Consider the following 17,965-nt stretch of genomic DNA (forward strand, 5'->3'; position numbering starts at 1 on the left):
GCTGCCACGGCGATCCGATCATCTGTAACGGCGGACGCAGGTCCCCTCACCTGCCTCGTCCATCTCCCGACGTCTCCTGCTCTGGTTTGAGATCGAGCAGAGCAGGAGATAGCCGATAATACTGATCAATGCTATGTCCTATGCATAGCACTGAACAGTATTAGCAATAAAATGATTGCTATAGATAGTCCCCTATGGGGACATAAAGTGTAAAAAAAAAAATATAAAAAAAAATATAAAAAAAAAAAAAAGTTGAAAAATGTAAAAATAAAGTAAAAAACTCCTTCCCCCAATAAAAATGGTCTTTTTTTTCCCCAATTTTACCCCCAAAAAGCGTAAAACACTTTTTTTTATTAACATATTTGGTATAGCCGCATGTGTAAATGTCCGATCTATCAAAATATAATGTTAATGAACCCATACAGTGAGCGGCGTAAACTTAAAAAATAAAAAGTCCAAAAATGCTGCTTGTCACATTTTATTCCCCCCCAAAAAAAATTTATAAAAAATTATCTAAAAGTTTTATATATGCAAATGCAAACCCTAGAAAGGAATCCTGGATAAACAGCCCAAGAACCGGAAAAAATTATCCGGAAAAAAGATGAAAAGATGGGTGGGTGTGGTGTCCCCAAATGAAGGCTACGAGAAAGAAAATTTACGGTAAACACACAAAAAAAAATAATCTTTTCTTGGCAGCTCTTCATTGGGGGACACCTTACAGAAGGGACGTACCAGAGCAGTCCCCTAGGGTGGGAAAAACCAACCACCAGAGAAAAAGGAGCCAGTCCAGAGATTGAGCTCCCGAGACCAACAAGGGCTGCGGACGAGCCCCCAGGCCAGAGTCAAACTAGGCCCAAAAAAGGAGCCACCGGAAGATCCCCGGACCATGGAGATGGACTAAGCCGCCAAAAGAAGTGACCATCCTTTGTAGACTCAAGACACCAGGATCGTCCTTTGTATACTCAAAACACCCGGACCCTATAGAGAGACCAAAAAGGGTCGACCAGGAAGCCAGATGGGCCAAAACCATCCCAGAAGCAGATAGGAAGAAGTCCCAGGAACATCACAGGGAGATCAGTGGACGCCTGATCCCCACAGGAGGTGGAGACCAGAACTACAGGAAAAAAAAAAAGAAAGACAGAATCTGCTCTGGAGAGGTCTGGTACAGAGAACCAAGAACAGAACTGCTGCATACCCAAAAAACCCTGCCCCAGGGGCCCGCCATGAGCACTTGGAAGGCGATAGTAGTCATACTGGTGTAATCTGGAAGACCTGAACGCCCTCTCTCGGGAGGACCTTGACCCCGAAGGAAAAAAGGAGTGGAAGGCCCTGAAAAGGGGGGAAATCCCAGAAACGGGAGAGACCGACTTGGAGACTGGAGATGTCTGAGCCATCTGGAAGACGGACCCGTAATGGAAGACTCACCCCTGAACCGACATCCGCAATAACTCCACGAACGACAGGGGAGTTCGGGTCGGATCACTACACATGCCAGAGGCCTTAACCATCACTAAGGCCCAAGAAACTGGAAGAGCCGTCTGAAAGGAAGGCACGTCACAGCATCCTAGGACAGAGTCCAAGCCAAGGAGACCAACCGGTTTTGGACCCTAGAGGTCCGAGCGGACCGGAGCACTCTGGAGAAACATCCCGCCAAAACGGAAACAGAGGGGGACACACAGGCTCTGGGCACAGGAAGGTTACTCCAGAAGACTATGGAGTCAGTGCAGTACAGACTGACCCAAACAAAGGGGAATGTAGAACACACCCTTTCAGGGAGGTTGCTCTGAGGGAGGAAAAAGGCAATGGTAGAACCCAAAACTACAGACTGTGGCTAGACCAGCTGACTCCGGCCATACAAAAGGACAAACTCCTCCCACCAGAGGAGAGCCAAGGCTGTGAGAGCAGCAGCAGACAACCATAGAACCGAGAAAAGAGTCAGGCTGCAATGTTGGACAGTAAGCACTTAAGTCTGGACACAAAAAACCTCTGTTGATTGCTCTCAGCATAAACAAAAGGCCCAGTAAGATACCCCACCTATATAGTGGGCACTTAGAGACGGCAACATCTTGGCGCCAGAAAAAAAAAAAACCTCAACAAAATAGTCCCCCAGTGGAGGGAAACAAAGGTGGACAAGAGAAAACTTAGGTACTGACTGCTGTCAAGCACCCTGATCCCCATACCCCCTGTAGAAAGTGGATTGGCAAAGTGCGCCAGGCAATGTAGGAGCAGGGAAATGCTGCCCCACAGCCATGGGACAAGTACTGGGTGGACGTAGCCCACAGGCCAAGCGACAACCCATTGCTGTCTGGAGGAGCCACAATGTGTCCCCAGAGGAAAGGGAACCCTTCCAACTGGAGCTGCGCAAAAAGACAAGACATGTGGAGAGTCAAGCCAGACAGTTGCAAAGGCAACCGAGTAGGTGCCAGAGCCACCCTAGACCGAACCCCCGGAAGGTACCTGGAGGCATAGGGAGGGGCTGAACTGACTGACGCCCCAGCAGGCCCAGGGCCAGAACAGAGGTGCTCAACCATCGCAGGATTGCAGAACCAGACCACAGGAAGGCCCGAGGCACCACTCCGAGCAGAAGTGAGGGAGGACTCTACATGAGCAGATGACCTAGCCTACGTAGGGACACAGACATGGTTACCTCACGAAAGTAGAGGGGAACCAAACTGCAGACATCCCAAAGTCCGGCAGAATGGAAATCACACAGCACCCGAAGATGTGTCACAAGCATGCGCCTAGCAGACCCACGTGGTACACCTAGAAAAAGGGAAACAGGGAGTGCAGCTGTAGCCAAGAAAAACCATGGAACCTGCAGGAGACGCCCACGCCCCCGCTCCTGGACTGCAGTCGCAGATGCAAGAGATGAGGAATGCATGTGGAGAAGGAAACAAGCAGACCCAGAAGAGGTCCCATGAACCTAAAGGCACACTGAGATGGACTTCACATGGAGGGAGTCATCGGTCTGCTGCTATGGAAGCGGCAGGAATGGGGGAGGCGACCTGGTGGATTCGAAAGCCATGCAGGCACAGGGGTGTGGAAATTAAAAAAAACTACTTGTCCAAGGGACTAAGGCGGAACACAATCTACTTGTCCCTCAAGAAAATCCACTTGTCCTGGTAGATAAAATAATTTCAACCAAAATAGTACAATCCACCCCACTAGACCACCAGGGATGGATATAAGATCCCTTTAAACACTGCTGTCAACTTAGACAGCGGTGATCTAATGGTTTAATAGCAGCCACGGCGATCGCAGCATGCCAGGCTATTCACGGCGGGAGAGCTGTAGCTAGCTCCTTTTACACCCGAGGCAAGCCCCCCCCCCCCCCATCTGACCCCTATAACTCCAATTTTTCCATATTCAGGGATGAGGGTAATCTTGCGTGACATGATCTTTAGTTTTTATCGGAACTTTTATTAGGAAAGGGGCTTATTCACAAATATACGCACTTCTTAAAATATTTTAATCACTATTTTTCAGTCTTCATAGGGACTTATATATGGAGTCTTTTGGTTGGAAAACACTGAACGCCGCTGTGTTACTGGGGGGGGGGGGGGGGGGTGGAGGTTCTGCTTCTCCAGTTTATATGGTGCATTTAATTTACTCTAATTATGTGTCAGAAAATGCTGGACGTTGCATTTAGGTACTAGATAACTACAACTCCAAGCATGCCCTGATACAGCCTATGGTTGTGTGGGTGTTACAGCATGTTGCACTGTATAGTAGTACATTTAAGGTTATTGTGTAACATGCTGGGAGTTGTAGTTTTGGTTCGTGTCAGCTGCAGAGCCATAGGATGTGTCAAGGAAAACTGGGAATTACAGTTAGTAACTACAACACCCAGCATGCCCTGATGCAGCCTATGGCTCTGCAGCTGACCTGAACTAAAACTACAACTCCCAGCATGTTACACTTTATCGTTCTATAGTTTAGGTTGTGGTGCAACATGCTGGAAGTTGTAGTTTTGGTTCGGGCGTGTTTGCGTGCATCCGTGAGGCTCTTGGTCGGCAGGAGAGTATGAAGGGGTGGGATTCTAGTGGTGCAATTTAGTGCGAGTGGCTAGAAGCCACTAAAAATAAATAAAATTAGATAGCACAACTGGCAGCAGCACTTGTCAGTCCGCCCCTGTACAAAACATACACATTTACATACACCGCCCACTGCCCCCTATATTATACATTACGTACATACATCATACATACAGACTCATCATACATTCAAACGCCACTGCTTCCCCCCCCCCACATTACATACACACATCACACATATACCATACACACATGATATATACACATACACCATACATATGCACACATCATACATACACCTGCCGCTGCCCCCCATATCATACATTACATACACACGACACACACACCATACAGACATCATATATACACATGACACATACACCATACATATGCACACATTATACATACACCCGCCGCTGATACACCCCACATCATACACACATCACACATACACATATACACTTCATCATACACATATACACTGCACACATCATACATATACACACATCATACATACACCCGCCGTTGATACACCCCCCCACCTAATTATACATTACATACATATACAACCACCCTTCCCGCCGCGTGCATGCTCAGCCTCATCACCTGAGCCGGTGTGAGGTGAAATCCCCAGCCCGTGCAGTGCAGTCTCCTTCACACATGTCCTCTCCCCGCTCTGTATTTCCCCCCGTGAATACTTGAAACCTCCCCGTGATAAATTAGGTCCCGTGTAGGGGGAAGGGAGAGGCTGTGTGTGGTGGAGGGAGGAGCTGTGTACGTCCTCATTCTCCCCCTGTCTTCTTGTATTATGCAGAGCTGCGCCCTCCATCCTCCAGGAGGGGGGAGGGGACGTGGTTTAATCATCTCCTGCAGACGTACGACCTCGGGTTCTGCCCTCGCTCCTGAGATCCCCTCACACCGGCTGGGGGGGCTCTGAGCAGCAGCCCCCGGCTACTGAAATCAGCTGGAGGCCGCCACTGCCCCCTCCATACACCCTAAGCGCCGGTGTGAGGTGCAGACTTGCATCGGCTCCTGCACCTCACACCGGCATTAAAGAAAAATAAGGGAGAAATCTGTCTGTCCCTGCTAGCCAGATACAGGGCTAAATCTATGAAAAATTCACCTGCCCGGCGCCCAAAACTACTTGTCCTGGGCGTCGGGCGATAGGATCTCCACATCCCTGAGGCAGACTGGCTACCTGGCATAGAGACCATGGCAACACCGGGTCCCGCATCCAGAACCACACACTAAAAATGGGCTACGAGCCTGAAGCCATGAGAGCGGCAGGCACGTGGAGAGGGACCTGATAAAGAAAGAAACTCTCCTAATCAGCATGTGGCGCATTGCAGAGGGCTCATGGAGCAACATGGGGAGACCCACTAGGGACTACACCGAAGCGGTGGGTTACCACCACCACACAGTGGGAAGTGTATGGTATTTGACCACATGCAGCAGAAAATTACAGAGACAGCCATCCGGCTGACAGGTAGAGGATTCCTGAGTACACAGGAAAATGTCTTTGAAACCTCCACTAGACAGTGGGGCACAGGAGTGCGCAAAACTTATGGGCAACACAGTGGTGTAGGAGACCATGCAGACGAAGACTGGCTGACTGTCAGCCAACCTTTGCCAGCAGGAACACTCAGACAGTTGTATGCGGCAGCCCAGAGCAGGGAGAGGGCCAGCCCGCCGTTGACCCTCAGAATCCCCCTCTGAAGTAGGGAAGAAGACGGACGGAGTTACCTGCCGTCATTATGGCTCCCGCCGGTCGGCACAGCGCCCGGATGTCGGAGAGCCGCGACTGTAGAGAATAAGTACAGGGAGCCGCTGCAAAGATCGGCGGCTGCCCTGAGACATGAAACTGAAGGTGAGACTACCAGGGAGACCTGACCCCAATAAAGATATGCCAATTACCCCTGAAATTGCCCATAGCCAAAGGAGATATCAACCCCTTAAGTCATGTGCCTGGGGGGGGGCAGCGCGAGAACATACTCACTTCAGTCGCCACATGCTCACCTAGAGAGGTCTTCAGCCAGCTTTTTAGTCACCTGCATCACGTCATGCTGCTACAACCCAAGACGAGCAGGGAAAATAGGGGGACCTGGAGGCAAGGTGCAACCCCAGGCACTGGCTGTTGGTGGGAGGGGGTTAACGGTGCATTCACTAATGTCCCATGCCCCTTAGCCGCATATGGGGGAACAGGTAGTGCCATGCTCCTGAACCCCCTCCTGAAAAAAGGAAACAAAAAGGAGTAAAGAGCCTAACTAAACAGCCCTTACTAGAAAATAATTTTAAAAAACACAAGGTCTGGGGAGCACACAGACCTGTGTCTTGCCTCCTGCTGACACTAGCTAAAACTGATTACCTCACTTCCAGTGGGCTGGTATATCCTGCCAGGGAGGAGCTGACTTTTTTATGCCTATTGTCAGCGCCTCCTAGTGGCAAGAGCGACCAAGAAATTGTGGCTTTCATTTAAATTTCCTCCCTAAAAAAAATATTTTTGTATGTAAATATTTATTTTTGGGGATTGCCGTATATTTTATGGTAAAATGAGAGGTTTCGTTACAAAGCACAATTGGTCACACAAAAACCAAGCTCTTATATGGGCCTGTAGATGGAAATATAAAAGAGTTATGGATTTTAGAAGGCGAGAAGGAAAAAATGAAAAACGCAAAAATAAAATTGGCCTGGTCCTTAAAGGGTAGCTCCCACCATCCTATTCATTTTTTTTGCTAGCCCGTTCCCTCCGCCCCCCCCCCCCCCCCGCCCCGCATACCCCGTTCCCTCATTACACTTGCAGTTACTGCAGAGTCCGGCAGCGGGCGTGCAGGGACAGCGGCGGCAACGAGGCGGCGATGTGCGGGAGGAGTGGCCGGGGAGCCAATGCGCTCGCTGCCGCCTGCCTGATTGACAGGCAGGGAGCGAGTGCAGCCTAACTGAAAAAGGACCGATTGCAAATCCAAAATCAGTCCTTTTTCAGTGGCCGGTTTTTAAATGTAAATTAAACCTTTTTAATGAAAAAAAAATATAATAAAAGTATATTAGAGACATGTTGTAGTACATAAGTACTACAACATATCAAAAAATAAAGTTGGTGACAGTGCCCATTTAAGGTGCAAATGGGCTTGGTCCTTAAGGGGTTTGCCTATTTATGAGAGTGTCTATAGGGTGGAGCCTGTGGACAGATTCAGGGATGGCTCTGACCAGGGCAAGACTGGGGGTAAAAACCCGTCCTGGTAATAATAATATTTATTAGGGCTGCACAATATATTGCAAAAGAATTGTGATAATTGCAGATTGCCTAGCTCAGGTATCAGCATGTTCCGCTCATGTGCAACGTGGCCCGACACTTTCACTGTGCAGCACACTGTTTTTTAATTTATTTTAACAATTTTTTTAGTCCCCAATAGAACAGAGTTTTCCAAGGTGTGTCTCCAGTTGTTGCAAAACTACTACTCTGGCGTACTTGGACATTCAAAGGCTGTCCGGGCATGCTAGGAGGAGACTCCCATTAGGGCCTAGCGTTAGAAGGAGGTTACTTAACCCCTTAAGGATGCAGGGTTTTTCAGTTTTTGCACTTTCGTTTTTTCCTCCTTACCTTTTAAAAATCATAACCCTTTCAATTTTCCACCTAAAAATCCATATTATGGCTTATTTTTGCATCACCAATTCTACTTTGCAGGGACAGTCATTTTACCCAAAAATTCACGGCGAAACGGAAAAAAAAATCATTGTGCGACAAAATCGAAGAAAAAACGCCATTATGTAACTTTTGGGGGCTTCCGTTTCTACGCAGTGCAAATTTCGGTAAAGATGACACCTTATCATTATTCTGTAGGTCCATACAGTTAAAATGATACCCTACTTATATAGGCTTGATTTTGTTGTACTTCTGGAAAAATCATAACTACATGCAGGAAAATTTATGTTTAAAAATGTCCTTTTCTGACCCCTATAACTTTTATTTTTCCACGTACAGGGCGGTATGAGAACTCTTTTTTTTTTTGCTGTGATCTGAAGTTTTTATCGGTACTATTTTTGTTTTGATCGGACTTTTGATCACTTTTTATTAATTTTTTAATGGTATAAAAAAAGACCCAAAATACGCTTTTTTGGACTTTTGAATTTTTTTACGTGTACGCCATTGACCGTGCGGTTTAATTAATGATATATTTTTATAGTTCGGACCTATTTGCCACATAGGTTTATTTTTATTTACACTTTTATTTTTTTTAATGGGAAAAGGGGGGTGATTCAAACTTTTATTAGGGAAGGGGTTAAATGACCTTTATTAACACTTTTTTTTTAACTTTGTTTTTGCAGTGTTATAGCTCCCATAGGGACCTATAACACTGCACACACTGATCTCTCATGCTGATCACTGGCGTGTATTAACACGCCTGTGATCAGTGTTATGGGCGCTTGACTGCTCCTGCCTGGATCTCAGGCATGGAGCAGTCATTCGTCGATCGGACACCGAGGAGGCAGGTAAGGGCCCTCCCGGTGTCCTGTAAGCTGTTCGGGACGAGGCCATTTCACCGCGGCGGTCCCGAACAGCCCGACTGAGCAGCTGGGTCACTTTCACTTTCACTTCAGACGCGCGGTCAGCTTTGATCGCCGCGTCTGAAGGGTTAATACAGGGCATCACCGCGATCGGTGATGTCCTGTATTAGCCGCGGGTCCCAGCCGTTGATAGCCGCCGGGACCGACCCGATATGCCGCGGGGACACCGCGTGACCCCGCGACATATCGCAGGAGCCGACGGAGGACGTACATGTACGTCGCTCTTCGTGAAGGGGTTAACCACTTCTCAACTGACCTTCGCATATATAATGGCACAGCCCTTTAGATGCCGCAATCAAAGTTGAAATGCCAAAACAAGTGGCGGTAGCTCAGTGGAGCTGATCGAGACACCCACTGCAAAGCATAGCACATAGCTGATCAGTGTCTACAATCAAAAGATTGCAAGTAATAGTCTCCATGGTAGTTTTTTTTTTTTTCTAACAGTGTCTCTCCAGCTGTTGCAGAATTCCCAGCATGCCCGGACAGCCTTTGAATGTCCAAGTACGCCAGAGTAGTAGTTTTGCAACAACTGGAGAAACTTTTTGGAAAACACTGGTCTATTGGGGGACTAAAAAAAAAAAAAAATTGTTTTACATACTATATTTTTAACTGCTTGCCAACACAGGAAAAGCCGTATCGTCCTAATAAGCGAGTACTTTCCACATTAGGAAGAGCAGGCTCGTCCTGAAGCTAAAGAAAGCTGCTCCAACAGTTTCCAGGGAGGAAAAATACGGATGATGTCTGTGGCACCTTGAGACTATATTGTAGTCAAATAAGTATCCCGGGATTATGGGGTTACTTATTTATTCAATAAAAATGGCAAACCATATACATTAAAACAAAATATATGGAATATAAAATCAAAGAAAGAGGGAGATAGCAACGCGTTTCGCAGGGTGACCCCCGCTTCGTCAGACTAGTAAGGTCTGACTTGTATTTCAAGAGAGAGAGAGAAAGAGATAGAGAGAAAGAGAGAAAGATAGAGAGAGAATATAGAGAGAGAGAGAGAGAGAGAGAGAACCTTTTAAAATTTCACTTTTATTGAGTCTTCTTAAAAGTTCAATATAGGTACAAAAAACTAAAAGCAATAAAACAATTATTGAATTCTTGACCGCCACCAGTGTACTTAAATATTAAAGTTCAAAGAGTCTTTATCAGTATCCTGTATGCTTGTTCCAAGGATATTGTATCCCCTTTATTTCAGAGTCTATTGATCAATCTCGGGTACATGAGCCAAATCACATTATTGGCCACTGTGCATGCGTTTTCTCAACGTGTAATTTGCTCACGATTTCTTTAACAACCAAATTCTTACAAGGACAGTTCATGTGTGTTATTAGTTCTGATACTTATTGTTCATTTTTCACTCTATCGATGCCTATTCACACTGCTGCCAATTTGCATATGTTTTATTAATATTCTTTATTAGATATTAATCGTCAGTGTTTAAAGAGTACCTGTCATGAACAAAAAATTTTAATATGTTGTTCATAATCATTAATGAAGACAAATTGTAATATATATTCATTAAAAAAAAATCTGAATATTTATACCAGTTTTTTTCATTTTATACTTTTGGCCACTAGGGGTCTCTCTTCTATGCCTGGTCTGCAGGCAGCTTCCTATGCTTTTCATAGTAAGTGTACAGCTTTTAGGACTAATGCTGAAAGGGCACTGGTCCTTCCACAGGAAGTTCAGTACTCTCAGCTCAGGACTCGCTCCCAGCCTGGAGCAGCACTGTGAGCTACAAGCCTGCACATGCCTCTCATATAACAGAGGCCAGTCACCTCCCCCTCCCCCTGCTCTGTGTTCTCCCTGCCCCTCACCACACGTTAGCTTATACATTGTATTATCTCACTGCACTCCCTGCTCTGTGCCCCCCGCCCCCCCTGACATTCATCTTAATTACTGCCTCTGTAATTGCTCCCCCCACCCCTGGTTCTCAGCATTGACTTTTTAGTGCAGAGAGACACAGGAGAGAGAGAGACACCGAGGCTGCCATCCCTCCCCTGTACTTAGTCTGTATGCACACTGCAGAGCAGTGTTTCCCAACCAGGGTGCCTCCAGCTCTTGCAAAACTACAACTCCTAGCATGCCCGGACAGCTGTTGGCTGTCTGGGCACGCTGGGAGTTGTAGTTTTGCAACAGCTGGAGGTACCCTGGTTGGGAAACACTGCTGCAGAGGGAGAGCAGCATACAGGAAGACTGGCAGAAGAAGAATCCCCGCCAGGCTTCATGTGACATCATGCCTGCCGGGACCCACCTCCTTCCACCCCTCAGAAAGACAGTGCTCCTGAGCTAAAGAAGAGGGATTAAAAAAAAGGTATTTCCACAGCGTTTTAAACCTCAATAAACACAGGGATAGGCATAGATAGAGTAAGGGACAGATGGGGTGGGGGATCAGGGAAAGTTTAGTTGATGACAGGTACTCTTTAAAGACATTTGTCCGTGAACCAAATTACCTAGCTCACCGCCATAGAAGCATTTCCTCCACATATTGCAATCTCTGTATACTTTCTTTGGATAATTGCTTAAGTTTAATATGATTAGATGTATGATCTCTGTGGCCTTCCTCGCACTCACTTAGGTCCGTGTTCATATATCTTGCACTTATATGCATGCGTTAGTGATATTTTTTCATTTCCATCAACCACACTGAATGTGGATACTCAGTAGCTGAAGGCATTCATCTGTATAGACTATGGTGCAATATATATTGTACTCAGTTGTGCATCATGAATAAAGATTTTCTGTGTAGTATGCAGGGGCTTTATGCTATATTCCACATGTTATGTATTTACATTGTGTCCATTCCTTCAGGTGCATCTATCAGTACCGATCTTGTACACATATACTTAGTTGTACTTTATGCTCCCTTTCAAATTGTTTTTAAATATTCCATATACTGTTTACACTTCAGTCATCCAATCTGCGTTATTTTTGCAGCTCTCTGTTCACATTAGAGAGAAATTAGCGTATACGTATATTGGACTGGTGCACCTCCTTGTGGTATATGCACCCACTATAGCAATTCATTCATGCAGTATAGTAATTCTTTCATATGTGCTATGTTATTTATACACTTATGATTCTACCTGTATGCCTACTACAGTAAAGAGCTCTTTATAGTGAATGTCCGGAGAACAATGTTATGCGCTCCGGTCCTTCACTATCGCTTGTGGTGAGTGTATCCCTTTTAGATATTTAAAGGGATACTCCGGTGAAAACCTTTTTTCTTTTAAATCAACTGGTGGCAGAAAGTTAAACATATTTGTAAATTACTTCTATTAAAAAATCTTAATCCTTCCAGTACTTATTAGCTGCTGAATGCCAAAGAGGAAATTCCTTTCTTTATGGAACACTGATGACATCACGAGCACAGTGCTCTCTGCTGACATCTCTGTCCATTTTAGCAACCATGCATAGCAGATGCATAGCAGATGCATGCTAAGGGCAGCATGATGGCTCAGTGGTTAGCACTGCTGCCTTGCAGTGCTGGGGACTTGGGTTCAATTCCCACTAAAGACAACAATAAATAAAGCGTTGTTATTATTATTATAATAACGTCAGCAGAGAGAACTGTGCTTGTGATGTCATCAGAGAGCATTCCAAAAAGAAAAGAATTTCCTCTGTAGTATTCAGCAGCTAATAAGTACAGGAAGGATTAAGATTTTTTAATAGAAGCAATTTACAAATCTGTTTAACTTTCTGCCACGAGTTGATTTAAAAGAAAAAAGGTTTTCACCGGAGTACCCCTTTAAATGTAGCAATAAATGTTGATTTAAGTTGCTCACCGCATACATACTTTTGTTCACACAGTTTTTAGAAGTTACTTCATAGATAGGTGTCTGCATGCCTCTCAGCAGTGTGCTGTGCCCAGTCAGGTGTAACTGGTTGATTGCGTATATCTCTCTGAATCGATTAACTTAATAGAACCCAGTTCCCATTGTTCTAGGATCGCAGATGGTTTTTGGAATATACAACACCTCTCGCTGTGCAGCTCCTATGGGGATATTTTCCCATCATGCACAGCTCCCGGGACGTGACATCATCATTGAGCAGTTAGACAGAAAACTTCAGAAGCTAATAACTATTGGAAGGATTAAGATTTTTAATAGAAGTAATTTGCAAATCTGTTTAACTTTCCGGAGCTAGTTGATATATAAAAATACGTTTTTGCCTGGAATACCCCTTTAATCTACACAATACGAGTGTTCCAAATCTTTATTCATGATGCACAACTGGAGTACAATATATATTAGACCATAGTCTATACAGATGAATGCCTTCAGCTACTGAGTATCCACATTCAGTGTGGTTGATGGAAATGAAAAAATATCACTAACGCATGCATATAAGTGCAAGATATATGAACACGGACCTAAGTGAGTGCGAGGAAGGCCACAGAGATCGTACATCTAATCATATTAAACTTAAGCAATTATCCAAAGAAAGTATACAGAGATTGCAATATGTGGAGGAAATGCATCTATGGCGGTGAGCAAGTTAATTTGGTTCACGGACAAATGTCTTTAACACTGAGGATTAATATCTAATAAAGAATATTAATAATACATATGCAAATTGGCAGCAGTGTGAATAGGCATCGATACTGAGTGAAAAATTAACAATAAGTATCAGAACTAATAACACACATGAACTGTCCTTGCAAGCATTTGCATGTTAAAGAAATCGTGTGCAAATTACACATTGAGAAAATGCATGCACAGTGGCCAATAATCTGATTTGGCTCATGTACCCAAGATTGATCAATAGACTCTGAAATAAAGGGTATACAATATCCTTGGAACAAGCATACAGGATACTGATAAAGACTCTTTGAACTTTAATATTTAAAGTACACTGGTGGCGGTCAAGAATTCAATAATTGTTTTCTTGTTTTTTGTACGTATATTGAACTTTTAAGAAGACTCAATAAAAGTGAAATTTTAAAAAGGTTCCCTTAACTCTGCTTTTTTCTATTGAATATTGGGAGACCTAACGTACACAGTGGTTAATACCACATTATCTCTCTCTATAATATTATATATGCACACATACATATACACACACACACAGTTTGTTTGAAAGTTCGCGGGTAAAACAAGACTGACATTCTTGTGTCGGAAGTTAGGTAACTGCAGTGGTTAGTATGGTTGGGGAGAGGTGCTCACTGATGCGGTAGTTTTTCTTCTGTTTCCATCTCTAATAGTTTTGATTAGGCAAACATGTATCATATAAACCACATAAAACATGAATAAATAAATATTACAGCATTTGTGTGTTGGTGTATTATTGTTATAATGCACCGCTGTTAGATATTAGATGTTACATGTTTGTGGTAATGTGTTTGAATGCCGTGCTGCACAATCTGAATCTTCAGTGTATGACAGTGCTGTCATGTATTTGAATGCTGTGCTGAACGATCTGAATGTTCAGTGTTTGGCTGTGCTGTCAGGTCGATGTGAAGTCTGTTAATTTACTGCTTAAATGTGTAACAGTTTAATGGTTTTTAATACAAATGTATCTTTGGGTTTAGAGCTATTGAGCACTTGGACAGAGTGATGTAGCTTCAGTAGCGATCATAGTGTGCTTATTAATTTAGTTAGAAGTGACAGTGGCTCATGATTTTTTTTCTATACAATGGTTTATTCACTAGATATTCGTCTATCAGGGGTTTTATAAATAGGTTGAATGATATACTGCTTCAGGATACAGGTTAGGAAGAGAAGCTTTTTTTTTTCTTTCTTTCTCTATGATAAACACAAAACATGAAGTATTGTATTATGAATCTATTAGTAGGAACATAAATGTTTTGTAAAAATCGGACGTCTATGGACATATAAGTAAATAAATACTTGTCTATATTATAGATATATATATATATATATATATATATATATATATACACACATACACACACACAAACACACACACACACACACACACAAACACACACCTGTGTGCATGAATACATATATACGACATAGGTATATGCATGTGTAGATATATCACGCATTTGGAATAGGATTGGAATTATATCTGTTGTATGGGATATGTTTGGTCAGTATGTGCGTAGTGGTTCCAAATTTTGATAATTTGTGATATTTAAAATATTTTTTTATATTTGTTTTCATATAATAGAGAATAATCTTTTCATGTATTATTTCATTTTCTTTAAGAGGGATTATAGGAAACTATTTATTTTGACTATAAGGATGTGAAATATTTTTATACTGTTAGATATAATGATAGATGTGTGCATATATAAACAAAATTTTTTTGACTGTTGGTCGCACAGTGAGTTTGCTAACGAGCATGCTATTTTAGTGTTTTAGTATTATTGTATATACGTTAATGAATGCTAACGAGCATGCTATTTTAATGTTTTAGTATTATTGTATATATGGTAATGGATATCTATTTATTTTGGGGGGGCATATATAGGACAAGGAGGGAGCAGTCCTAGTCCCTATTAATTTAGGACTCTGAGCACGTCTTCTAGACTATTATCGGATTAATTCGGTGGCTTCATTTAATCCTCCCGCTGCCAAAGAGCCCAAACGATATATCCAATACATTTCACGTTTATTTAACTCCTCTTTTCGGTTTGGAATCTGATCACTGATTTGATCTATTAGATAGATATGAATAGGATTTTTTATTTCAGGATGCTTTTCTTTACAATGTTTTGACAGACTATGCATTGAGTATCCTTTTTTGATATTTTGTCTGTGGTTGTTCAACCGAAGATGAAGTTCTTGAGTTGTCCGGCCTACATATTGTAGGCCACAGCAACACTGACAAATGATCATCTACAGTCCAGGCAGAGTTTGATGGGAAATTTTTCTCCTGAACGGTTACTTTTAAATATAGTCAGGCCGGCCTTGATAGTTATGTAGCATAGGCACCGGTTTCTCCCGCATTTAGAGATGCCATAAGTAGTCTGATTGATTTTAGCCATTTTATTTTTTATTTTGATGTTGTTTCAACCGACTTGGGGCCAAGATGTATTTTAGCATGGGAGCTTGTTTGAAAGTCAGACATGGTCTTGCTTTTAAGTATTCTTTTATCTGATCTTGTTGCAGAATATGCGAATGTCTTTGCAGTACGTTTAGGATTTCCTTGTGGGCACGATTGAATGTCGTAATGAAATTGATTTTGGGTGACTCTGCTGTTTGTTTTTTGTTGTTTTTGCTAGAAAGTCTTCTTGAGAGAGTAGGTCAGTTCTTTTACGTGCGTCTTTTACTAATTCTTGGGGATATCCTTTGGATTTGAACCGTTCTGTTAGTTTATTCGCTTGTTCTTTGTTTCCGGGCAGTTTTATCTAATTCTTCTTAGTTGACTAAAAGGAATGTTTGTTTTCCACTTTTTTAGGTGGCCACTGGAGAATGGTAAGTAACTAAACTATTTGAGTCCACTTTGAAAAAAAAAAATGTTGCCGTCAGGATCTCATCGATGTTATGGTAGATCTCTAGGTCCAGAAACTCCACTATAATATTTGAATGCTGTGATGTCAAGGATATACCCCAGTTTTGGTTGATTTCCTCAACCATCTGGTCTATGTGCTCTTGTGGGCCTCTCCATATGAGGAACAGGTCGTCAATTTATCTTTCGTAGATGACGATACAGGCTTTGTATAGATGATTTGACCATGACCAAGTTGGCATAAGATGGTGCCACTCTTTTCCCTCTAGTTTGATGGTATGTGGTACCGTCATAGCGGAAGAAGTCCTGAGTGAGAATGATTTCCAAACAGTTGAGAAGAAACTCTTTGTATAATTGGTATTAGTGTGTCCTGTTCCAAGACACTTTTTTTTTAATACAATTTAAGCAGATATCATGTTTGATATTACTATATAATGCAGTTACAGCCATGGTTATGAATGTATAATCGTTTTCCCATTTTAGGTCTTTCAGGATTGTATTTAAATCATCTGAGTTTTTTAGAAAGCTTGGTAGGGCTTGAACATATTCCTGTAAGATTAAATCAAGATAATGAGATATGTTTCATGTATGGCTATTTATGCCCGATATGATGGGGCATCCAGGTGGATTATTGGGGTTTTTATGTATTTTTGGGAGATGATAAAAGAAAGGTTGCAACGGATGATATATGGTGAGGAACTTTTTTCTTTAGTAATGATTTTGTCTTTGTAAGCTTTATCCATTAACTCTTGAATTTTTTTTGTAGTTGGAGGTAAGGGTCCTTTTGGATTACTCTGTAGTAATCAGTGTTTTGAAGAATATTTAGGGCTTCTTTTTGGTAGTCTACATAGTTTTGAATTACAATACCTCCGCCTTTATCGGCCGATCGGATGACGATTAGAGTTTTTCTTTTAAAATTTTTAGGGCCTCCCTTTCCTTCTTGGCGAGTTTGCCTTCAGTACTTCCTGAGGTTCGATCAGAGATTTTCTCGAGATCCGTGGCTGTCAGGTCATGGAAGGTCTTGATTAAGTGACCCTGGTTATAAATGGGGTAAAGTTTGGATTTATTGTTAATTTTAGGATGTTTTCCTTGTATTATTTCTTCTGGATTTATTTGGTCTTTGATGCTTTTATGGAGGGAAGCTGAAAATGTCTAAGGTTAGCTTCCTCGTAAAATGATTGAGGTCTAGGAAGAGTGTGAATCCATCTAATTTGCTGGAGGGACAATAAGATAAGCCTTTCTTCAAAAGGCATACAGTAACCCCTCGACATGCGATGGCCCCGACATATGATAAAATCAACATACGATGGTCTCTCAGAGGCCATCGCATGTCGATGTCAGCATCGACATACGATGCTTTTAAATTTCGGGGCCATCGCATTAACTGCTATCCGACAGCGCAAAATGCTTAAGCTGTTGTCGGATAGCAGTTTAAGCATCCTGGACAGGTTTGCTTACCTATTCCCTCTGCTCCGGGTCCACTTTGCGATCCTACGGCGTCTTCTGCATCTTCTCCGGGGTCCGGGCCTCGCTTTCCGGCGTTATTACGTCACTACGCACGCCGCGTCGGCGCAGCAGCATAATAACGTCACCAGAAAGCGAGACCCGGACCCTGCAGAAGATGCGGAAGAAGACGGAGGATCGCGAAGAAGACACCGGAGCAGCGGGACAGCAGCGGGAGCGGTGAGGACCTGGTCCGGAGCGGCGTGGACAGGTGAGTACAGCTTCCTATACTTTACATTGCACGGATCCCTCAACATACAATGGATTCGACAAACGATAGGTCGTTTGGAACGAATTACCATCGTATGTTGAGGGACCACTGTATTTCATAGGTAGTAAGTTTATATTCAGATACATTTGAAAATTTTCACGATGGCATCATTGTCTATTGGTTTTTTCATGTTGCTTACGTTACAGTTTTCATTTTCAATTACTGT

At 43.0% G+C, this 17,965-nt stretch overlaps 1 protein-coding gene across 3 annotated transcripts in view; it reads right to left on the reverse strand.

The window, feature by feature from the left end:
- Positions 1-17,965, reverse strand: part of FKBP2 (FKBP prolyl isomerase 2) — a 132,492-nt gene that overhangs the window by 72,161 nt on the left and 42,366 nt on the right. The window lies entirely within an intron of this gene.

This window comes from Hyla sarda, chromosome 6, assembly GCF_029499605.1.
Source record: "Hyla sarda isolate aHylSar1 chromosome 6, aHylSar1.hap1, whole genome shotgun sequence".
Taxonomy (NCBI): Eukaryota; Metazoa; Chordata; class Amphibia; order Anura; family Hylidae; genus Hyla; species Hyla sarda.